Source organism: Pyrgilauda ruficollis, unplaced genomic scaffold (assembly GCF_017590135.1).
Source record: "Pyrgilauda ruficollis isolate IOZ18807 unplaced genomic scaffold, ASM1759013v1 scaffold108, whole genome shotgun sequence".
Taxonomy (NCBI): Eukaryota; Metazoa; Chordata; class Aves; order Passeriformes; family Passeridae; genus Pyrgilauda; species Pyrgilauda ruficollis.
Window position 1 is genome coordinate 1,038,060 of NW_024508988.1, and position 26,409 is coordinate 1,064,468.

The following is a 26,409-nucleotide window of genomic DNA, read 5'->3' on the forward strand; positions in this document are numbered from 1 at the left end:
TGGGTAGAATATGTACTGAAATAAGTATTTTGAGCAACTGGCTTATGGAAATGAAGGGCTATTTGTTTTATTTAGGCTAATGTCATCATGCAGGTGGTGATTGTTTCTGAAATTGAGGAATCCTTGAAATTGAAAATCCTTTTCAGCTTTGCCTTGTTTTCAGACTTGAAACAGTCTAATGAGCACGTTTCAGTGTAGCAGGGGATTATATATCATGATTGCCTAAATTTCCAAGAAACTGAACTTGATGTCCCAGCATGTTCTGTCCAGGCCTGTATGTTCCTAGTCCAAGCAGAACAGTCTGTGTTCTTCTGAGTCTCGATACCTCTGTCTTTCATATTTTCCATATCTGAGATGAATAATGTATAGTTAGTAGTCACTGGCAAGTTCCCGAGAAGGGAATTAATGCAAGAGCTAGGACTGCTTTAGCATCGGTGTTGGGTTCTCATGGCTGTTTGTCTGTTGCCACAGAATCACAGAATCACAGAAATAGGATGTTGAGCTTGGAAGAGACCTTACAGATAATCCACTTCCATCCTCCCTGCCATGGGCAGGGACACCTTTCACTGAGGTTGCTCAGGGACCTATATAACTTGGCCTTATAAAAAAAATTTACATCCTTTTTCAGCCAAAATATTCCAAATATTCCATTGCCTCTTAACACCACAGGGAAATCTTAATGAGATCAGTAACAGTATATTAACTAGAGTCCTCTTTTGTCTTTTAGATGGATATATGCTTAAACTGCATAATATTGGTGATCAGCTATGCTGGTATATGGGCTGTTATTCTGTCAGTGGAGAACCCACTAGTGAAAACATGGAATGAAAATATGTCAGGCAGCTTTTTTGGGACAAAAGTAGTCTTCCTCAAAGTCTGTGTGGCTGAACAGTTTACCTTACTGGAGACAGGAGGAAGATGGCACTCATAGTTTCCTTACCTATCACTGTGTGAACGAAGTTACTGCTCAATAAAAATAATGCTGAATACCATAGAACATTAAAAGAGGTTAGCCACTCTTTCTGGAGATCTGGTTTACCTTGTGAGAGCTGGCTAAGCTCAAGAATAACTGAATGTAGATGTGTCTTGCTCTAGAAAGAGGCAGAAAATAAATTATGTGCAAATTCCTGTCAAAATGTCTTTTATTAAATGGGAGTGAAAGAGCTGAGTTCAGAAGTCAGAGAAAACATGTGATAATGTCAACATCTCCCTCTGGGTTAGTCACCACATGCTTCCTTTATACTCATTTGAAGGATAGGTAACACCCCTGGCGCTGAAGTCATGCTACCCTACAGCAGATGTCTAGAAATAGGTCAGCTGAATCACCCCACCTGGGAGCCGCGGCGGCTATCTCAGAAGTCATTAATCTATGTTGCAGACATCTCAAATCAGTGAGATGAATCCCAGCCTTAAGGTCTCTGTTCCAGCTCAGTGTCTTGCACAAACAGCTATCTGCTTGGGCAGTTTCTGTTGTTCATCTGATCTGGCACAACATGAAACGAGCAGCTTGAGACATGAAATGAAGTGCCCTGCAAAACTGTGTGTGTATGAATAGAGTGAAGTGAATATGCACAGGCCCTACTTGGAGTACAGAAACCAATCTTTGGCATTAATGATACCACTGTGGACTGAAATTAGATTTTTAGTGAGGAACTAAGAAAATTTTGTGGAAAATTTTATTATGGATTCCTATTTATAAGTTATGCTAGCATTTCATTAGCTCCATGATAGGTCCAGCTATGACTCTGGGACACTTGAGTAGGTCCTGATACAAGTACTTTACTACAATGCTTCCACTGCAGTAGTAATTTCAAGTCTGAGACTTGGCAACACATGTTCCCATTTTTTTTTATGTTAAGATCTTTTAATGTAGCTACTTCTGCTTCAGTGTCCCTGAGTCCAAACTATGTATATATGTGCAATAATTATGATTTGACAAAGATGGAAACCTCAATGAACATGATTGCTTACTCACTGCAATGCCAGCTTACTCGGTTAAAGAAGCCAAAATGGTCTAAAGCGGTGATTGGTTTTCTGAAATAATTCCCACATATCCACAGCAATAAACCAACCTGATTTTCTGGATGCATGCAAATAGAATACCAGATTCAAAGCACGCAAATAGAATACCAGATGCTATGTGCAAATTGTCACCCTATCGTGTCACTTGCCACTGAAACAAGCCCATTAACACTAAGTTAATATAGGAAGGTCTGCTTTGAGGCCTATGGATAGGGAAGACAGATGGTTCTGGCTCTTAAAGCTTAATGCTGGCATAATCCATGTGGCATTAGTGCTGCTGAATGTGTGATACTGAGGATGGAAAACCTGCTTATCTAAACTAGGAAATAGGAATAGTGGAAACCCTCACAATAGGATAGCTGAGCAAGCATTTTCTGCTTACATAAGCACAGATGGTGGGAGCAAGTGAACTTCATGAAGGTGAATATTTGATGAGATGGAAAAGCGTATTTCAGCACACTGTTAACCAATTCCCATCTTGAGCAATAGCTGATGAGCATCACACCTGGAAGTTTTCTTCCAATAACTTCAGGGGCTTTAATCAGCATGTTCTGGGTGTCGTGACAAGTCACTGAATCAGTCTGTTTTTTCCCTGGTGTGCTGAATCTTTTGCTTCAATAGAGGCGTCATAACTGCCTTAGAACTGTGTTTATGTTTGTCTCCCTTTTTTTAAAAACCATCTGAGTTGTAACCTTCAGTTCAAGTAGATTACATGTCTTTTAGTCTCATTAAGTAATGTCTGAGTTATAGTGTTTTCCCTTTCTCCAGGTACTTCCTATTATTTTTAAATCCACTTACCTCTTACTCATTTACCCATTAACTTAGAGGTCATATTGTTTTGTCTAGGAGCTAAGAAACAACAGAAATAAGAAAGCAGGCAGTATCTAATAAGACTGAAGTAAATAACATTTAATCTCTGCTTAAGATTCATTTTGATAAACGCTTGTCTAAAAGTATGGGTCTGGATGGTTGTTTGATGTTTGCATTGCAAGTAGAGGGCAAAGTTAATGTATTTCCAGATCATTAGGCACATAATGTGATGCTACTTTAGTCAGTCCAGTACTAAAACTGGTGTTTTGCTGGTGTGACAGGGGACTGCTTTTCATTAACTGATGACATAAATCCCCTTGAAAAAGAGTTCAGGAATGACATTTTTGTTCTCTGAAGAGGCATGCTGAAGAGGATGCATGAAGCAGCACCCACAGCAAGTGTGTTCCATTTTAAACTGGATAGATTTTTCCATGCAAGAGAACCAGCCTGAACCTGCCCTTGAGCTGATAGAAACATGCCACTAGATTATTGCAACTGAATATAAAGGGAAAAACACTATCAAAATGGTGTTATCTTCATTGGTTCAGGGCATACTAATGCTTTATTCAGATACATGTCCAGATCCATTTGGTATCCAGGATTCAGTTTGGAAAGGATTAAAAAGGAATTTCTTCTCAGTATGCATAGCCACATCTTGTTGTCACCATCATCCCAAGTCAGTAGTGTTTTGTGTTTCTACAGAATTTCAAACTCTGTGACAGTCCCATGGTATCTTAGCTGATGGTGTTACAGAGGTCTGGAAGACCACAACCTAGTTTTGGTTGTGATTTTTGTAAATTTGAAGAATCAATATATTAGTGGGATAATAGTGTGAAAGAAGCCAAAACTTCACTCAGGTTCATTTCTTTGGCATAGCTGTTAGTGTTTCACTGGCATTCATAAGAGAATAAATATCCACAGAGTCAATAACTCTGAAGAAGAAAGTACTTAAATAATGTGTTTTGGGACAGAAGGCCCTGTCAAAATATAACATTTCTGTGTACATTTCCAGTGGAATTCAAATTGACACTTTAGGTTCTGAAACAGTATTTATTGTCAGCCTTTGACTACTGTATCTTAAATTCAAAATTCATAGGCCTGAATCTTTGCAAAGTAAAATATTGAAGATATTATGTAAGTTAAATTAAACTTCAAATTTAAAATAACATAAAGATCATTATTTTAGGATGTCTGACTTGGAATTTTGATATATGTGCAACAGATGATACAGTTAGAAAGATGTATTTTATCCAACATTGTAGTTTACATTGCTGATAATTGCATTGTAGACTTTAATAAAGTTATCAGCACACCAAACCAAGTATTTATAATTTTAGGAGAAAGTGTCAGGTCTTCCTTGCAAGGTGAAGATTTAACATGATAACTTCTACAACAATTTTTTTTCTGCGAAATACGACTGTATTGTAATAGTCATCCTCTTAGTCCTATTCAGGTAGGATTCATGAACATACCAACTATTAAAACCTCAAAATTATTTCCACAGGATATTAGTAATGATGAATGATTTTGAAAAATGTGATAATCCCTAGACTAGTAAAAAATTTTCATTTAGTCAAAAAAATGCTTGTAATTTAATTCTGTGTAATGCCCCACTCTTGCTGGCCAGAGAAGAGTTTTTGATTTTATGAATGTATGTCTTTCAATTGATTGTTCTTCCCACAATTTTGCAGTATTGTTGGAGTTAAAATGAAGTTTCAGCTCTGTAACAGAACATGTTTTTCCAGTCAGATATTTATCTGATTATGTCCCTTGAAAATAAGGGTAACTATTTTAATATATTTTAGTACCTTTTGTTCTATTCAATATGAGAAGGGGAAGGATGATTTTTTTTCTTTTGTATGAACAAGTTTCTAACTTCTCAGGCAAAGAAACCATCATTCTGCCTGCAGTGTGACTTCTTTCATATTAGGCCAATAGGAACAATGAAGAGTATATGTGTTTATTTACAATTTTCTTATCAGTATTTCTTAGCATTTTTAATTACCATGGATCTCCAAGGGCTTACACTGAGATCCCACTTGGAAATGAATAGGACTACTTGCATTCTGAAAAAAAAACAAGCAGATCAAAAGCGGGTTACGTGAGTACAAGTAAAAGAAACCAACAATATTTCTTCTGTTTGCCACAAGATGTGTTTTACACTACCATGACATTTAAAATGAGAGTGATAACTGAGAAGCATGGGTTTGGGTGTGACTGTTTGTAGAGAAGCAGTTTATACAGATCACAGGAGAGACAAAATGTTCAATACATTTTTAGGCTGCGCTTTCTAAGTAGATTGTGAAATAAAGGCTAGATTACTTTGGAGTAAGAAACAATACAAACATGCCTATGTTAACATACTGCTGTCATCATAATAGTTCTAAAATCATCACCTGTCTTTGCATGCAACTAAAATATCACCCTGAGTTCTGAATGTACAAATCATAAATATTTTAAAAGAATATTTGTTGCAGATGTCCTATGTCTCTATGGTCTCTTTTAAGTAGTTCCTGAACTGAAAAGAAAACATGACTGTGAAGTGTGCCAGTAAGAACACTTTGGCTTGCTGACTATTTGCGTCTTTTCAGAAGCGTGACCTACTATTAAAGCAAGATGGAACACAGAACTGGGTCCTTGGCAGCATTTCATATCAAATCAAGTTTAACAAGATCTCTTCTGCTGTGGCTACTCTTCCAAACCCTTGTATTTCTGATGCAAGAAACCTTAGTGGCTCCACTGATTGCAGTTTTATTCATGTTCCACCAATGTTTGGCAATTGTTCAGTTTTGAAAATTCTTATTTAAAATGACTTTTGAAAAGTACAAAATTGGTGCAGACATGGACAATGCATGGCGCTGATATTCGTCTTCTATATTCATGTTTTTTATCCAATAAAATGTACAGCATCCCAGAAAGTAGCCATGGTAATAGCAACATGGTGGGAAATTTCCCATGCTTTTCATCTTCCTATAAGGAAGTATTACACCCATACTTCCTATTTCCAGTTGTACAAATTATATTTATGTGGTTTTTTTGGGTTTTTTTGGTTTTTTTTGTTTTTTTTTTTTTTTTTTTTTTTTTCTGATCAGGTCAGTAACTTTCCATTGCTCTTGGAGATGGTATTTCAGATAATGCATTGTATATTTTTTCCTCCAAAGCTTGGGAATACTTAAAATGTTTTTTACAAAGTAAAAAATCTTTCACTCAGTAACTTTTGTTAAAAGCTGAGAAATCAGAAAACTGTACTTAAATCTCCTCTAATTATTATTATAATTATAATAAAAAATAGTAATAATTCTATATTTTCTAAATCTTTAGAAGTGAGAAAATTTGTTTGTTTTTCTGAAGTATTATACAAAAAACTTGACTTTTTTTGGACAAATATGCAATAAAGACTAGCATCCCTTTGTTCTGTGCTATGCAGGTAAAATGACATGACAAAAATAACATTCCAAAATTTCCACAGTAAACACACTTGCTAATTACTTTTATAAATTTAAATGTGATATAGTTTGAATGTGGCTTTAGTGATATCAGGAATTTTTAAGGGTAGAAATAACTCAGGAAAATGCCAGGAAAAATATCTTCTCATTTTTGATTGAAGATTTTTGAATAATCAAGTCAGTGTGATTTGATAGCCAATGGCATGATTCTCCTTAGAATAGAGATCCAGATGATTCTCATCCAAAGGGCACTGGTAGTTCATATCATAGCCTAGGCTGTGAAAGTGAACTTTGGATTGCCTGTACTTCATTTTCTTTGGGCATTTCATGTAACTGGATACTGGAACAGGTCATTAAACAGATAAATGGTAATTTTACAATTCCTACAACAACTCTTCTGAAAATCACTTTGGAGTGTTGATAGACCCCAAATTTTCCTAAACAGTGAATGAGTGGGGAACCAGCCATAGAAACAAACGCAGTGTGGCTAAACCATGTGATATGGTTTGGGTCCATGCAGTATGGCTCTTGCCAGGGTGCATATCCATGTTGTAGATTTGGAATGAGAACTTTAGCTAAAATCACGATTTTGATACTGCCTTAGAGAACAATTTAAGCTTTTCAAGTGCTACCAAAGACATTCCTAACCCAGTCCATTAATAAGCACATCTGCTTATTCAGCAGCATCCTCTGTTGAATTTTAATTATTTTTATTTTTACCTCTGTTGAAGTCACACCTTTAATCACTATGTCTGTTATTTGCTGTCATTCCTGCCAATGATGTATTTGTTAAGTTGAAGGAGTAGAGAAGGTCCAGCAGTTGAGGTCCCATCAGCCCTGTCCTAAATTCCTGGAGGCCTCTAAACTAAGCCTCAGAAGAAAAACAAGGCTGTTCTTGGATTTCCTTCTGATCTCGTGACTGCCTGCTCTTTATTTTATATCTCTCCAGTTGCTGTTCATCATGAGTTCCAGCAGCTCCTTCACCTCTTCTGTCTTTGTGTAACTTACCTGGCCTTTCCTGAATCCCAAGACACACTTTCTTTTCAAATTACCCTTCCCTTTTCTTCTTCTATTTAGTCTTTAAAATTTTGTTAAGTGTTCTGTCTGAAGATGGTCTACAGAAAAAGGAGTGAAAATTTGTCCAGAAACATGAGAAAATGCTGGTTTTCCTTTCTTTTCTTAATCCAAGGTCTCCATAATACTGGCTTGAGGGGTTTAAGGAGTATTTTGGCCCATGCTATTCTCAAAGCATTTTTCATGATTTTTCAAGTCAGACAGTTACATGCATGGCAGAACAAGAAATTGTTTCATTATGGATTTGTAGCAGTAAAAGCAAAGCATTTCTTTTGTCTACTATAAATTAAACTTAACAAACATCTCATAGCCTTTCTACCAAGGTCAAGACTGACAATGACATGCACTTGTGAGAACCATAATCTTAAGAGATAAAAAATCTGATCTATTTGTTTTCTTCTGTGCTTATTGAGAAACCAACAGAAGAAAAAGGCAAAGATAGGATTTTAAGGGATTCTTTCTCTATTGAAAGGAAATGAAAGATAATAACTTCCTTATTGTTGCTTAATACTGCATGGCAAACTGTAATAATAATAACAATGAAGAATTACTTGGAAATTATGAAGAAATAAGAGAAAAACCCAGAATTAAAATTTTTCCCATGGAATCCCTAATTTTCTTTTGGTGTGGATGCAGATTTATTAAACGTATGACAACTCTTTAAAGTCCTGTTGAGTATTAATCAAGCACACAGTAAATTGATTAAAAAATTACCAAAATTACCATCTGCAGGAATGTGTGGATATGTCAGCTTATCAAAGACCTTTATTTAAGAAAGGACTCCGTGTGGTATGATGTGAATGCAGTCACGTTCAACAATTCCACCAAGAATTTGAAAGCAACCTTAAAATCATCCTTCAAAATCTCTCCAGAATTGTTATAAGTTTAGGCAAATAGCATATAAAAACAATTGCCTGATAATGAAGACCTGTTAAGAATGCCTTTTCTCATAAAGCTAAATGCTGTGTTAGTCATCTGGAATCAAGGACATTTCATGCTTTTCTGAGTTTCAGCCAGGTTGTGTGTCTCTCAGCCTCTCTCTCCTTGTCTCTATGTAAAACCCCAAGAATTCTGTAGGTTTTTTATATTTTAGCACCTTTGAGTGTTACTTAGGTATTTGAATTAGTGCCTTCATTCATTTTTATGGAAAAGAGGATTGAAGAAGCCAGTTTCTTCTGTGCACAAAAGGACTTTTCCTCTTTTTCTTTGCCTAAAGAAGCTGGGAGGAGCCATATATTCCTGGCTTTTGGCAATGGTGAATACATGTTCTGGTGGGACAAGAATGCAAGGTCAGCTTCAAAACCTTATTGTAACCATGTTGATGTGAATTGAGATTCTTCATTGGCTTGCAATTTTTCAAATATCCATGTGCTTTCAGAGAAAAAAGCAAATCTCTCTCGAATAACATCTAACAATGTCCTTAGCAGTCTTTTTACAATTCCAAGGATTCTTTAAGATGAGCTGCCCAACTTTTTAGCAAGGGCAAAACATATTTCTTCTTGTCTCATTCAATGTTCCATGAGTGAAATTTTGCAAAAATATTTATCAAAGATATGGGAAATTTCAGACCCCAGGAGTGAAGTTTTGCAAGTGTACAAGTAGCTAAAACCAATATTTTACTAGAAAAGGAAGCCTCAGACAATGTAATATCATGAGAGATTAGCAAAAGCAACTTCCTGAAGCTGTCCTTGAGCCAGTAAGTGATCAGGATATTAGAAAGAGAAAATCACTGTGAACAACTTGCAATAGACAGTCGTCTTTCCTTCCTTTGTCTTAGTGGAACAGTATTTCCATTTGCCATATACTGTCTCATGTTCAATTTTTAAACCTTTTCCTTTTCTCTTCCTGGTTAGCTTTGGACAGGTGTGTGAAACCATCAGTGGTCAGCCACCTTCAGAACACAAGGGTGCTCTTCCCAGCCAGGCGTAACCACAGCCGTGCCAGATGTGCCCTTACTCTGCAAGCCAGTTCCCTGCTGAATTCTGAATCAGGTTTAAGGTCTGTATGTTCTCATTCAAAGCCTTCCCAAGCCTGAGACAAAGTAGTTTAACAGTGAAAACCATATCCACGTGTGCACCTGTCGCACAATGAAAGAGGCAAGGGCTTACCTGGCAGTTTTAGGGGCTCCTCTGATTCCTGAGGACCACTATACACATTCCAGCTCCCTCTCTGATTCCACGAGGCATTACTCTGACCTTGTGTTTTCTATTGTAAACACATAGCAACATGCATGCTAAACAAACAAATAAACAAATGAAAACCACTTTGCCAACACCAGACCCTCCCCTCCTTCTTCGCCTGGGGAAAGAGAAGAAAACAAACAATATGTGACAGATGTTACTCATGTTGCTTAGTGCATGAGTAAAAACACTCAGATGACATGGAAATGACCATGACCAAAAAGAAATAAAATCACAGAATAATTAAGCAGGCAGGAGGTCTTAGGAGATCTTTAGAATGTATTGGAATCCCCTTAAATATCTCCTTAAATGCTGAATTTTATTGAGTTAAAAGAAGTCTGAGATACCCACAAGAAAAAAAAATGGGGGAAGTGAGAATTACTATAGTAAGTTTCTAGTTACTATAGTAAATAAACTAAAAGAAGGGAAAGCAAAAATTTTACAGAGAAGTACCATTTAAAGGAAGCATAGTAATTTGAATGTCAGGAAACAAATCCTAGGTTGTGGGTGACAATGGGTCGCATATGTTATGGACAAATGTCAAGGACTGCTGCAAGATTTGCTTATCTAACACATCAACAAACTCTGTGTTTCTGAACAGCTTTCTGAAAGACTCTGATTAATCTGTGGAGATACCTTTAAGAGACTGGTGAAATTGCATCCTCAAAGTGTCAGCTCAGCCTTAATGCAGGTTAAGTTGTTAGCTCTCATTTGCAAATTGCAGGGAGCTATTCAGAGGCAAGCCAAAGCTAGTGCTAGGGTTTTCTCCAAGAGAGCTCACGCTAAATTAAGATGGCTCACCTGCTGCTTTGTGAAGGGCCAGAAAGCAATGAGCTGCTTTGTGCTATACGCACCCCAAACCATGGTCAGAGTCTCAGGCTCTCAGGACTTCTTTTAGCACCTGCACTTTGACTACTTAGAACCAACCAGTGACTGCCAGTGATGGCATGCAAGGGGGACCTGGGTAAAGACAATGCTGTAAATAGTGAAATCCTTGATCTTCAAGAGCACTGAAATTGGTAGGAACTGATTTGGAAAAACTGGACTCTGGAGTTTGCAGCTAGCTGAAGCCATGTAAATCTGATTGTCTCCAAGTATCACCTATTTTAGAGAAGAAACTGATGGAACATGTGGTCTGTGCTTAAAACATTGCTTCTTGGGAATATTTTTCTCATGGCAAATAATGCAGAAAGCTATGCCTGTCCTGGAAATTGGTTTCCTTTCGCACCCTTTTGCTGGTGTAAACCATCTCTGCTGGAAACAGTGTGGGAGAAATAGCATACTCAGTCTTCAACTAAAGTCGGGACAGCAAACCAATGTTAGTGATGGCTTGCTGTTATTTATTGAATACTTTTATTATTTTGTTTGTTTTCTTAATTACTCTAATTGGAAACACTCTGTTTTGAGATGTTTATGGTCAATTAATCACTTGCTGCTGTAGATACCAAAAAATTCTGGTCATGTATTAGAGAGAGATGTGTCAGTGTTACTTAAGACTGGCTGATTTAATGCACTGCTGATTATATAAAATCATAAATCATTTGGGTTGCAAGGGATATTGTAATTGTCATCTGGTCCAACAGCCCTACAAATAGCTAGGACCTCTTCTACAACCAGGATTTTCAGAGCCCTGTCCACACTGATCTTAGATGTTTCCAGTGATGGGGCATTCACACCTTCTCTTAGCAACCTGCTCTAGTTCCTCACTCCCCTCACAGTGAAGAATTTCTTCCTGATATCTAATCTAAAAGGAGGATCATACTGGTAGGTGGTGAAGCTGGGCTGCTTTGTTTGACTCAGCTTGGGATGCAAGATGATGCTTTGCAGGTCAGAAAAGGGATGCTACAGTAATTTTTGTATTCAGTTTGGACAAGAGGATATGGTAGGGCAAACCAAAAAGACTGCTTTGGCTTGCCCTTACAGGATCCTGGTCAGGAAGAGAAGAGGAGCTGGTGTGCTAGGTCAGGGTGTGAGGCTGAGGCTGCAAGTGGGACTCTGGGGCTCTGCTGCTGTGGTACAGCTTCTCCAAGCAGGAAGGTGAGCTGTGGTCAGCACAGGAATGCCTGGTCTGTGACCAGCTCATGAGTGAGATTTCAGCCCTGTTTCTTGCCATTGCTGAATGGGCAACATAGGAAAGGTTTTGGCATGGAGTGTGGCTGTATTGTTTGCTCTGCCTCGGGTTTGTGGTGACTGAGTGATAGTCTGTCTGTGACACCATGTGAGAGAAGCAGGAGCTGAGCAGCCCTGAAGGCCTGTTTTTCATAGTAAGAAGGCAGGGGGTATTGGAAATATCTTCCATGCCATGAAGTCAGGCTGCAGAAAGAGGATTGTGTCTCCCAAGGGAGTGACAGTGCTGCAGGGCCAGTGACTCCTTCTGAGAAATGTCATCTGCTCTTCAGATCCAAAACAGTGGCTGCTGGTTAATGATCTCTGTGGTAACCACATGGATAGTTAAATTTAAAAAGGTGGGAAACTTGATAACACATGAAAAGTATGGTAATGGGGGATGAGATTTTTATCTGTTGTATTTTACACAAGGTTTCTACATTTACATATTCTTTCAATGTTGAACTTCACAGCTGTAAATGTAGACTAATAGCCCTCCTGTTTTGATAACCCATATTTTGTGTAGTCTTAATGTCTATGGTTTCAAAATTGATTTATTTTCTGAGAGTCTTGACCCTTCATGTCCAAAAGGACACACATTCCAGGTTTTTGAGAGGCACCAAACTTTTCATTCCATCAGAAGTTTCTCCCTTCTCTTGAGAAAACTTGAATTACCTTCTGAAGTTTGGCATTTCTGGGATTACCAAGAGTGCAGGCTGACCTCCAAATGTTGCAAATGGATTGCATAACTTCAACATTTTAGGCTTTCAGCTGCTGTGTTCAATGCGGAGATACCAGGTGGTCTCTGGGTCAACACTTCTCTTTTTCAATGACCATGGTTTTCAGGGCAAATGATAAAGATCTAGTTAGTCAAAAAATCTCAAGAACCCTTGTGAAGACCCATGCAAAGCAGTAACTCTATACTACCACATGCTTTAACAACAGCAAATTATAAAAAAAAAAAAAAAAGTTGAATTGCTTAATTTTAGTATCACAGCACCTATGCTAAAATTCTGTATAATGTTACTAAAATTGAAATTCCTAAATCATTTTACAGCTACCTGTGTGAGCACACCTATGTATGGCTGTCTCTCCTTGTTGGTTCAGAGTATACCCTGCCAAATACTAAAATGTTTAGTTAAGCCCTAATGTTCCAACAATTGTTCTTTCCTTCTAGATGCTGAACCCTGTGGTTAGAAGTTGCAACATCATAATAGGCAGTAATTTGTTTCTCTTAATTCCCTGGGAATGGATTTCCATGCTAGAAGGGGAAAATAGTTATTGAAGAGGTATCTCTGTGAAGGAAAGAGAAGAATGAAAATACGTGAATTATGCCTGAAATAGTTAACTAATTGCCTGTAGTGATATATTTTGGCACAAATCCATGTCTGTGGAAATCAGTTTTTTTGATATGCCTCTAAGACTAGGAAGAGGGTTCTAAACTTCCCATCCCTTGAGCTGTCTGTAACATGAGAGAATCCTCTTTGTGTTTTCCATCTCTCTGTGAATGCATGTGTGCCAAGAATTTAGAAAGATAAAACTACTGGGCTGGAAACATGTGGATTTTCCTGTAGTGGTGGGTAGGCAGGAAAGGAAATGACTCAGTCTGGTGCGTTAGTGGTACCTTTCCATTCAGCTCTATATGTATTCTGTCTGGTCTTCGTGGTTTAGTCCTTGTCTCTTCCTTTACAATGACTCTGATAAACAGCATTGAAGTGAGTGATGGTGATGTAAAGCATGACATCAGAGAGTCATGTGGTCTTGCAAATACTGTGTTTGGTGCAATAGGGTTAATGTTGGCCAGAAGAGAACTGGGAATACACTAAAAGACGAAATCTCAAAGGAAATTCTTTCTTTTCCAAAGTATATAGCTTACAAATATTATCAGAAACAGCAAGATCTTTTTCTCTCCAATACAAGACAGGAAGGAAATCCAAATCTAATAGCTGGACAAACTTGCTCATGTCACCTGCTGCAGCTTAGAGTCTTCAACATTTCCAGCTGAATTCATTGGCAGAACACAAAAGGTGGACTCCCCATGAGCAGTGAACATCCCACCAGTAGAACATGTCCATAAAAGCCAACCATGTGATCAACCATGTGATCTTTTTGTCTCACAGACTTTCTCCTGCATTCATTTGAAGAGAAGAAAGCAAAGAATGTGGAGAGTCTTTTAACCATGATCCCACGAGGCTGAGGCTGCAAAACTATGGGAAGTATGTTTTTTACCCTTTTGTTACCTTCACTGTGAACTTCTAAAAAACAGATTCCTCACTCCTCACAGTTTGGCACATCTGGCAGGACCTACTTGGGAAGACAAGTGGAGAGATTGGGAAGTTGATTGCCTAGGTAATGATGCTCTGCAGAAATCCTTGTTTGCTTCTGTTTGTTGCTGAAACCACTCTTTGTATATACATTCAACCTCCAAGGTTTTTTTCACAAAAGGTATTGACACCCCACTGTGTTTTTTCAGCACAGTTGATGGGATAGGGTTTAAAAAAAAAAAGGGGGGGGGGAAGGATAGGACATATTTTCTTGTATCAGAATTGAGATGCAAAATTTTTCATGCATTCAAATCAGCCTGTTTTCCAGAAAGGAAATAAGTTACAAGAGGTAAGGAAAGTGTGCATCTAGGCAATGTTCTCGTGTAGTAGTTGATGGTTTCTTTGTATAGAATGCTTGAAAAAGGACTCAAAGACAAAGTATACAAAATACAAAAACCGGTTGGAACCACTGGCTATGATTCAGTACGAATCAGAGAGTCAGCAGAGAACTGGGAAAAATTTCTAGTATGAAACTGCCAACCTCAGGTCTTTGGACCAAAAGATTGTAATGAGAATAACCTCTAAGAATTTCCAGCAATGTGAAATAGCCAAGAGAGAGAATTTCAGCATGGGCCACAAGGAGTAGTACCCTTTGTAATTAAATTTCAATCCATGTTATTTGCTTGCATTTTTATAAAATTACAGGCAAAATCACGGCTTCTTCTAGAAGCCTAGGCTGGAAAATAAATAATTCAGGTGAGATACAAGAGTTTGTCACAGACAACCCTAGTAAACTTTTATTTAGACACAATGTAATTTAGCATTTCACCCAAAGTCACACTCAGGATGATAGTTGATTTCAAAAATTGTTCAAATTTAAAACTTCCTACTAAATTCAGTGCTTTACATGGTCCTTTGGAGGATAGGTTAAAAGAGAAAAGACAGTTACTAATCTTAATGGTAACAAAGTATTTTATTTAGACCCTTTAACAAATTTATCAACTTCTATATTAGAATACTATTAAAAGGGGACACAATTACGAAAACCAACAAATATTCAAGTACTTTCAGCTTCTGAAATTGATTTTGTAGAAAAAAATTCAGTGATTCTAAAGGCAGTTACTGCTCTTTATCTGTAACCTGGATGGTTACTTAATGGTCAGCTCTGCAGGTCTGACTCAGTAGAATATGTCTGGAGGGGTTCCTGAAAGATCTTGCTACATTGCATGCCTTCAAAGGGCAGTGAGAGATGATGCAATGTCTTCAACAGATCACAGGGCAGCAAGGTGATTAAATCAGCATGGCAAGTTTCACAGCAGTCTGAGTTGATAGCAGTGCATCTAGAAATGCTAGAATCCAGTGAGGATAAACTATTTAAGTCATACTTGTATTTCAGAGGGGCGTTCCCAGGAATTGTTGTTTTTCTCAGGCCCATTTTCTCCCTAGTTCAGAGTTTAGTTTGTACATAATGGATGAAATACAAAGTGTGCTGTTAACTGCCAAAAAAATAATGGACTCTGGTATTCTGAAGGCTGGCCCTGAAAGTAACACTTCTCATTACGGTGGGATTTTACTCTGGGGACTGACAGCAAGATTTTTTTTCTACAAGTTTGCTAATATATATTCTCTAGTTTCTGTTGGGGCACAAAAAAATGGACCAGGCACCCATTCAATCAGTTTTCTAAGCACAAGCTTAAAAAAATACTGGGAGATTTATGGGGTTCTTTTGTTTGTTTGCTTGTTTGTTGAGGGGTTTTGTGTATTTGAATAAATAACTTATTTCATTTGTCAATGTTAACTGTGGATAGAGAATTTTCCTGTGGAGTTACATGGCCCTGTCATGGGTAACACAAGGGAATAATTTGTGGGAGATCACAATGGAAAAATTTATGCAGTTAATAATCAGGCGAATACAATCTAACTGGGAATGGGGTAGGGTGCGAGCAGCAAAGCAGTTTTCAAGGTAATTTATGTGCTTGTTATCAATATTTGGGCAGTAACTCTCTACTCTGCCTACCACGGGTGTTAGCAGTAAGTTTGATATGGCTCTTTGTGGTTTGTAGAAGCAGAACTCATGATAGTTGACTGCCATGTAGTCTGACCTCTTGTGTAAACTCTATGGAGAATGACATTCCTCAGTATCTATTTAAGTAAATCTTTCTTAAATTAAAAGAAATAAATCCACTCCTGACATTGCTTTGATAGGTTTAGGCATTAGAACAATAATAATAAAAACACCTTGTTATTAATTATTTTAAGCAGAAACACTTTACCTTCTGCTTGTTAATATGCAGAGAGCAGGAATTCTCTAAGGAAAAAGTCTGGGAAAGTTGGCCTGGCAATATGCCCTAATGCTCAAGAAATAACAGGATTTACTGGGCTAGTAGGGTGGGGTGTAAATTCCAGTAAGAAACAGCAAAAATATTTCTTATGGGGAAACTGGTTGTCTCAATGACTGAATGTCCCCATGCTTATCTGGCTTGTGCTGAGTTCAGACCTCGTGTGCTATGTGTCCATAACAGTTTCCCTTTCAAATAATTCTTATGTGAAGCATCCAATGTTGGTTGTCTTGTCAAGGGCAATTCTGTTCTTTTAAACATTTTTGGGTCCTAATGTTCTTCTTGAATGTCTGTGAGATAATTAAAGGTAAAATAAATTTAAAAATGTCCAAGTCCTAAATCAATAGCATCTAAAGAAACATTCAGAGACCCTTCACTAGTATTTCAGACTCTTGGTGTGTTTCTCTTTTCATTTTACCCCATTACATTTCTACAGATGACATTTGCTTTTGTCTGCTAATAAAGTTGAAGTGCCTTCATAACTTTTCCTTCTTCTTCCCATGTATTGTACCACCAAAGTTCATAGGAAGATTTTTTTTCTCACTATTGCTTGAGTCCAGATTGATATATATTTCTACTTTGAGTAACTATTTTGAGTTACTACTTTGAGATTAAATTCTGCTTCAAAAGTGGGAAGCTTCAATAGGCTCTGTTCTGTATGCCAGTCTCAATGATTTTATAGTGAGTGTATTCACTTTGTTGACTCTGAGCTGAGAGAATCATCCCTTTTACTCTGTAGAAACAGGATTGATAATGATCACAGTTCCCCCCTTTGGTATTTTTTCTTTAAAATTGAAGAACAATTTTCTGCTTAACATTTAGTGAAAGCTGGACTGGAACTTGATTTCTCAATATTTATGCTTCCCACAATGTAACTTTTAGTCATTAGTCTTCTGCTACACTTCACATAACGAGGCTGAAGTTTGTTGGGTTGAAGTTAAAGTGAGATGCTTCCTCTAAAGGAAACATTACCTTTACAGTTGTGTAATATTTAACCCTCATGCTGCTTAGGGTTGAGGTGCTTTCCATCAAATAATAAACTGAGAAATTGCCAGAAAAATAGTTATTGCTGAATGGATGTCTTAATCAGTTCCTCCACTCCTTCACTGTGTTGGTGAAAGAGTTCACATGAGCAGAGGATGGGAGCTCACAGCATGGACAGACACATGAAGGCCTGTTGGTGAAGTTGCAATGGCAAAGAACCTGGGCAGTACTATCACCCTGTGAACTAAATCTTTAACCTCTGACATCAGTGGAAGAACAATTTTCACTTACTCTATGAAGCCCTAATGCCAATCTCCTAAAACCTTTCTACCATTGCTGGTTGCGCGACTGGAGTAGGAGAAACAGGCTTGGAAAAAAACCAGCCTTCCACTGACAGAATTTGTAGTTTATCTGCTGTAGAATGACTTTTTCCTTAAAAATGTTCTGTATGAGTAAACATGCACAAAGTGCTTTCAATTCCTTGCCCTTTTTGAACTCCCTTGGGTTTGTGTAATTGACCTTTTTCTTTCCTTCTTTGTGGTCACATCATTCTGTAATCATCAGCAACATCTGTATCTTCATCATTTCAGCCATCACACTGCTGACAGGGCTTTCCTTGTGGAATAAAGACATACTTCTTCATAGGCATATCAGTATGAAAATTATCTACTTTTTGATGACCTTGTCAAACATTCTCATTCAGCCTTTATTTTTTTCTGACATCTGTAAACAGCAATGACTCTCATTGACTCCAAAGCCTTGACACCAACAAAATAAACCACACCATCTCTGCTTTGGTGGTGGGCGGGAAGGCAGCACTTTGGTCTCTGTTCAGTCAATGAAATGATGCTGGTCCTTCCTTACAGCGAATGGTGTTTGTCCTGGTATGCTGACGAGCAGAACCTGTCTGTGGGGACAGAAATGTGAAGGAAGTGGCGTTTGATAGGAGGTGTGCCTGACACCTCTTGTCAAGTGCCATGCTGAGTGCAAGGCTCAGGTTTATCTAAAGCTGAGCCAGGTGAAAGGTTTGCTCAGCTCTTTGTCTGTTTGTTAACGGGTGGCTGGCACTGAGTGTGCTGAAGCTGCAGTTACATTTTGGCTGCTGGATGGCTTTGCTGCAGAGGGCAGGGTAGCACATGGCAGGGTTTTATTTCTTCAGGCTCTGCAGTTGTCCTTCAAGAAACCTTCTAAATATAAGCATCTGAGGTGTGATTAACAAAACTGCTGAGCTGACATCTGTGCTATGGAGACAGTAGTGACAAAACAGGGAGTCTAGGCTTCTCCTTTAGGGCAGCAAATATTGAAGAGGAGCAAAAGACCACTCAGATGTGACACAGTAGTTATTTTACTGCAGTCAAATCAGCAAATTTTTGTATACAATATATTTAATAAGTGCAGGTTTTTGGTGGTCAATACTCTACTATTCACTGCATTTTAAATTTGGAATTCAAATATTATAATGTATTACTCTACACATTTAAAATATGATATACATGCACAAAAATGCCACTTACCAACCCACTGGTAAGTCTGGTGTCATGTAAGGGATCTCAGCCTTAGGACATATCATGAGTGGTGTCCCTGCTCATGGGGAGATCACTGCCATGCAGCCAGATCAACGAGGCCTCATGGTGCAGGCATTTATGGCATAAAGTGCTTGATTTGCAGTAAGATTTTCTGCTGTGTTAATGCCATTTCATCCACTTATCAGTACAATCTCCAACACTCCAACAAAGCTTTTTTTTTTTTTTGGTGCTACATTGTTGATGATAACCTCACACAGTAGGATTGATATTGATGTAGCCTACTTGATGAACATCAGCTTGGACCAAAGTGTAGTTAGTTCAAACAGGAGTGCATCCATCACAGCTAATGAAGAAGGTAGTGGAGATAATGAAGCCAATTCACCTTTCTCAGGTTACTTCTTGCAACTTCTTGCTGCTTCTCACAGCTCAAGAATAGTCTTCAAGATATGGCAACAAGGTCACGACAAAGAAATGCACTTTTCATCACACATATGAGTACACTGCAGGGCTTCACAAGACAGGAGGTTTTGAAAGCAAAAAAGCCAGTCTTTAAAGACATTAGTCACATTAATGTGGACTATCTATGACTTCCCTGAAGTCATAATGCAGATTTCTGCTGGCCATAAATTGCTGCAAAGCTGGAGGATATACAAAGGAGAGGAGTACTTTTCCTTGTTATTTTCCATTTTTTTTTTCTCTTTCACTATATGAAATGAAATAGCTCTGGCCTCTTTCATAGTCTCATAATGTGGAAGTCCCCAAGCTTAGTTCTCCAAAGACAAGTGACTGGTGATGATGAGCTAGCAAAGTGATAAACAGTGGAGAATGAAAAGTGTGCCCTTGAGCTAAAGGGAGATTCTTGTTTGTGCCTTCTGCAGCTGAAAGCTCAGACCACTAGACAGCCTGTCCTGCAGGACCTGTGCCTCTAGACTTCCTGAAGTAAGTCCTCATCTCTTCCCTGACAGATTAAGTGATCTGTGCCTTGGATCAGAAAATTTTTTAGGATATTGCCTCCTCAGATTCCTCATTCCCACAGGGATCTGGTAGGAATTTTGTTCCTAGGTAGTATTTGAGGATCTGGACTGAAGACAGTAATAGATACTTGTTTCTGTTCAGATTTACCACTGCCCCAAAGCCTGTTTCATTATTTGCTGATCCCTTCAAGAAGCTTTTTTGTTGAGCTCATGAGTCTCAGTGAGGTTCTGTGTTCATAGATATACTGGTACAAAATTACAATGAGAAGAAGTTACTAATTTTGGAAGTTTATTGTGTACCAGATTTTTGTTCTGTTAATTGCTTCACAATTCTCAGCCATATTTTTTTTCCTCAGGAGTGTATGTATAACTATGAAACAGATTAAGGATATTGGGTTTCATTATTCTAGTAAAGACACTCCCTCATGTTTTAGAAAGCATTGCAAAGACAGGGCAAAAGGAGGTGTACAGAAAAAATAGAGATCCTGCTTTTAGCATCCTCCTATGTAAAAAGTGCAGAACAAGTAAATCAATGCCATGTATTGAAGATAATCTTTTAACTGTGTAGCTACAGAGAGTGCTAAACACTTGCTATAATTACTTCAGTTAAAGACAGATGATAAAACATTACTTTTGTATGTACCTTTGATCAGGATGCTTTTTCCCACCTTTTAGGCTTGTAGTTTAGAAAACAACTGTATTTTTCTCTTGCCCTGTTACAGAGCTTATTTTTAATACCATATCCCGTTGCTGAAAAAGTTATTGTTTTTCCTCATACCAGAGATTAGTAATGTAGTCTGAGAAATCAGAGGGATCAGATGCGCACATTAAATAAAAATCTTGTTCTCATTCTGATATCCTGCTAAGTAGAAAATAGATGAGTAAAAGAAAGCATCAGGGAAATTAAAAATCACTTAAAAGCACATTTCTCTTAACTAGGAGAGTTTCCTCAGAGTCCTTGGAGATATTGGCTGCTCTCTCTGGCTCTGATTCAGAAAAGCATTCCTGCTCAAGTTCTTAAGGACACATTTATCTCCTCTTGAATCTGATGGTGCTGGAGTCTGGGGAAGTTTTTGTCTGCACTTGCAAAGGAGGGTACAGCACAGGACTGCATGAAAATGTTCTGCCTGCTGGGTCTCTGCAGGTTTTGTTGAACATGGGAAAAATCTTTGTGCAAGTAGACCCACAGAGCTCTTATTGCCCACAGCACTTATCTTTCACTGCAACATGCCTTAGGTGTGTTACTAATGTGCATTCTCAAGTGAAGATGCAAAGCTAGAATGATTCAGCTTTGATCAGAATGATTATAAGATTTATCTGCAGAATGACCTTTGATTGGAATATTGTTTCCTTAATCAAGCAGCCTGCTGATTTTTGGTGCCGATTAAATAAGTTCCAGAGGAGGCACTATGACAGTGATTTCCCTTCCAGTATGTTTGTACTTTGTAAACCTCCTCAGCCACATCCAGGTTCACACCAGGTTCAAGTGTCATCAGGGCAGTTTGCATGTGGCCAGCACGAGGACATTGCTCATCATTTATCCCTCTCAGAGTAATGCTCTCACTGACAGTTTTAAATCAACATTACTGCAGTCCACTTCATAAGGAAGACAGTCATACAAATAGTGCTGCGCAGATCATAGATTTATTTGGCGCGTCTGTTGAGCTAAAATGTCAATGGGAAAGTTTGCAAATTTCTTTTACGCTTTCTGCTACACTCCTACCTGATACTAGCCATGATACTTGTAGATCTAAACAAACAGGTTTGGGCAGAACAGCTATAACATCTTGTTTTGAATATCTGTCAGTATTTTCTGAAGGAAGAGGTGGGATTCATAAACTGCTCCTGTAGGTTTTGTACTCCTAAGCCACATCTCAAAATGCTTCAGCCTGTCTCTACAGACATCTAGGTATTTGTTTTAAATTTCCAGATTTACTTTAAAATTGACAAACTCTTTAATACAGCTCTCTAGAAAAGAAAAATATTTCCAAAATGAAAACAGTAAGTCTTTAAATTTTAATTTATTTCTGTGCTTCTTCTTTATCACTTTCTTCAAGGCTTCTGCTTAAAAATGTAAGCCCTTCAGTCTTATCTGTGTGAACTGAGTGAATAGAATGTTTATTTCATATGCACTAGGTCATTTTGGCATAATGGAGCAATTCACACAGCCTGCTTTCCACTTTTCTTAATTTAGCTGAACTTGCTGACTACACATGAGCTGTTGACAGGCTTCAAGTGGGAAATCTTTAATTGTCTTCTTGAAACTCACAGCATGGTGTTAGAATCAAATACAAGAGAAAAAAAATTCTAAAATCCTATGTTAAAAATAAGAGAGTTCTAGATGCTTTTATAAATAATAGTCAAATTTTTTTTGCTCAGCTTGTGTTTCTCAGCAAGCCTTACACCATCTCTCATACTTCAGATAGATATGTTGTGCTATTTATTGAGCAATGGAGTCCCACACAAACCTCAGCTGCTATTGCCAGTTTCAAGGTAAACCAAAACTATACTTGAGTAAATAAGATAGCACTTAATTTTGTATATTGAGGGAGAAGAAGAAAAGAATTATTGCAAGACAAAGCAGGTATCACTTTCTCAAAAAACTAAAAAAGAAGCAGTAAAAATTCTTATGAAAATAAAGCTAAAGCAGTAAAATCCAGCAATGACTTAGCAAAAATAAGAGCTACAATGATTTTCCTTTAAGAAGTCAGCAACGCAGTCCTTGTGTTCCACTGTGGGGAGTAAGGCCAACACTAGAACAGAAGCTGGAATAGCTGCAAGGTTAGTTTTGCATTTTCTTTACCTTCACTGCTACAAGGTATTAGTAGGAAAACTTGTCTGTAAAAAGATTATCAATGATAAATATAAAAATCATTATAAACTCATAAACTTTGAAATTGAAAAATTACTAAAAGGGAAATTTGCAAAGAGAATTTGTTGTGTCATTTTATACAATATATTGCCCCTAAAAATTCTCAGAACAATATTTTCAGGTGATTTATTGTCTCTATCATGCAGTTGTCATCATAGATTTCCATACAAGATGCTCCTGAAATAGATCAAACACAGAGTCACCTGGTAAAGGACTTGAACGGCACAGGTTCTCCTTCTCCCAAGTACAGTTTAGCAGTACTTGGGCATGAGCTGCCTGCTCAAAACTGTACAATAAGCTGTGCTCAAGAATCACGATCATTAACCAGAGAGCAAACAACGGAGGGAGAGAGGTGCTCTCTGCTACTCTGATCTGTTCAGAAATTAGAATTATTTAAAGCAAGATAGAAAGGTCTATCCAGTGAAATATTCTGCAGCTGGAGGAAAAAAGAAGCAACAGTATTAATTTACTTCATGACTGATAGTACAATTTTTATTTAAAATTTATTTAAATTTTTATTTGTGGAATACTGAAGTGCAGCTACTACAAAGATTCCTCTCTCCTATTAAAAAAAAAAAAAAAAAAAAAAAAAGGAAAACCTTTAAAATAATAATAATAATAAACCATAAAAAATTAAACCAAAGATATTTCCGTGGAAAATATAATTGTATAGAAGGAATTGATAAAAGCTGCCCAGAAAACTCTGTGAGATTTTACTCTTAATTTCTTAATTTTCTGTAAATCTTGGAACAGCATGGAATTTCCAAAGAAGACGAATAAAAAGTCAGTGCTGCATCAAACCCTGGGACAGGTTAACATGTTAGCTAGGATAATTTGAGCCTTCAAGATAATAAGTAGAGTAGTGGAGCCTTAGACAACAAAAAAGAATGATGTCATTCCACCAGTCAGTGCAGGATTCTGGAAAAAAGATACTGCAAAACAAATGTAATTTCTTCTGCTTCAGTGAAGGCTTTGATCAATAATAAAAATGTGACACTGAACCTCTGAAAAGTATCTGATACAGTAGTCTGCATCATTTACTTATGTTTGCTGTTTTCTAGTTTCTCAGCGTAGGTAGATTAAGAATTGGATTTTAATTGATCTTAACACTTGACTATGACCCAGTGAGGAGTCACAATTTCATTTCATATTTTAACCCTGTGGTATATTAATATCCTATAGGGGGAAAAAGATATTGCTACTGTTGCTACTGACAAAAGTGGCTGATGACACCAAGGCTGAGGCATCAGGAAGAGGAAGATAGATGGTGGAGGGTGTTGTTGGCTGATATATAACAGACTGAAAAATAAAGGTTACTGAAGCTACTAAGGAAAATGTCTTCTGGTGAAAACCAGAGGGAAAACAAACAAACAAACAAACAAACAAACAAACCAACAAAAAAACCAAGGAGAAGAGATAAAAGAAAAAGTGTGATTCTAACCTTGGACAGTACCTACCGAGCTAGAAAGACCACAAATAATTTTATGTGCACCTCACAGATGATTTCAGATATCTTTGGTATTTGCTTGAGCTTTTAAGGTTTCAGTGTTGCAATATCCAGTAAAGAGTTCTCTCTTAATTTACAGATGTCTGGCAGTCAGTGGGTGTTTTTCCCAGGCAAGAAAAGATTACTGATCACTTCTCAGGAAATACCTGAGGGAAAAATATGAAACTTAACTTTTGTGATACTCCTAAAACATTGGTAACTATTGATCACATAAAAATGTAAAAGGATAACTTATGTCAAATACACTTTCCACTGAAATAGTTCTTGTGTAATGAAGAGTTCAAGCATGGATTTACTTTAGCCAATGGATGTCACTGTTGTTCCATTGCATGTCAGATCCAGTAAATTTCTGCCAGTACTGAAAAAGGCCATCTGTGCTGAAATAAAACAGAGGTGAACAGAAGCCTCTGGCAGGACACTCTGCTGGTTGGGATGAGAATATTGTTTAAGATATGGCTTAGACAAATCTATCTCATCAACCATAAAATTTATGCCATTTCTTCAGGAAAGATTTTGTACTGCTATCCAAGCACTGACTGCATACAAAAGTTGCAAGACAGAAGTTGGAGAACAGGACTGACAGGGGAGGAAGGAAATCCTTACATTACATCCCAGGAAAGTGTGAATTTTCTCAAAAGTAAGAGAATATTGGCAGGCTTACACTGACAGGTCCACAGGAAAGAAAATCATGATAACCCAGTTGCTGGTGAATTTAGCCCTACCAAACAAACATAATAAGGTGGTGAGGATAATGATGTTAGTAACTAATTGTAGAATAGAGAGGATCAGGTGCCATCAGGTCAAGCAGTCAGTCCAAAGACAAAACCGAGAAGGAAATGAACTTTTTTTGTTTTACTTTTATGAGGAGCATAAACTTTTTTTAATATTAAAACCTACTAGGGAGGGAATTTGAAAACAGAAAAAAGAAAATTAGGAGGAGGAAGAGGAAAATATGGACTTATAGGAGATGAGGAGAGGAAAAATCAGAGCAAAAACAAGTCACTCATTCTGCCTCTGACTCATTTTACCTCTCACATCCTCCACAATAAATTGCAATGGGCTTGAACTCCATCTTTTGTATAAGAATATGAGCACATGCAGTCCCTGTCCATGTACATTGCACGAGAAAACCACAGTATCCTTGTCTGCACTGCCTGTCAGCACAAGAACAAAACTTCTCTCATTCCCTAAAATGCTGTGACAATGTTGGCCAGCTTAGGCCAAAATTGTGTCAAGAGCTCTATTAACAATTACAGCAGATACGTGTCAGGGCCTGACTCTTTAACCCCGGCCAGGAGTAGGTTCTTTGGACAAATGGATACATTAAGGCAAATGAGGTCAGCAGCCTAATAAAGAATCATGCCAGGCCTGGCCCGGGATACACTTTGTTCACGTCCAAAGCAAGACTTGAACTTGCACTTGTACAAACTACTGTGAACATACTTGGCCACTCTGCCCTTGAACTGCAGAGGAAAACCCCAGGAAAATTAGGCACCTGGTTAGTGATAGAAAAATCTTCTAGAAAAAATTCTGGAAGAACCCTGAAATGAGCTAGATTAAGGACTGTACAACACAGTGTTTCTGCAAAGGTCTTCAAAGAGTGTGCTGGTGTTTCCTAGATCCTGGCTGGACTCTGAATGGTATTCCACAGGGTGCCATCCCATATAGAGGTACCCAAGCAGCTGCTGCACGTTTTCTCAGACAGGTGTGGAAAAACCTCCTTGGACCATCTCTCTCCTTCCTCTTACTGATGACAAGCTCTCTGCAAGATCCTGTGTGCTGGTTCTCCTTCAACACTGTGATGGCCGTGTCCATGGGGACTTGCTGTGTGAAGTGCTGGATGGGAGGATGGAATCCATGCCTCCCTGAATTCAGGTTTCAGTGATGCACCATTTGCCTACAGCCCCAGCCAGCAGGGCCTTGCCCTGTGGTCACGGGATTAATGGGCTTGGAAGTGATAGCAGTCTCCTGGCTGTGTACATCTAGCACAGAGAAAAACCTAGATGCTGTTCTGCCCACTGCAAGGGACGCAGGCCTGGCTTCAGCATGCCACAGAGAAAATCTGCAGAAATCCCTTTTTGAATCTCATGCTTATGAAAGAAAGTGATCTTCTGGCTTTTTTCTGGTTCCTCTCATGGGCTGCATTGAGAGAGACAATATTTTTCCTGTCAGACAGTGTTTCAGATCTGCTCATCACTGAGTTGTTGGTAGTATTTGCTGTTTCCAGGCACCAACCAGTCTCTCAGATTTAGGTTTGACAAAGATTATTGAAGATTATTGAAGTTTTGCTACTGTGCTTTGGGAC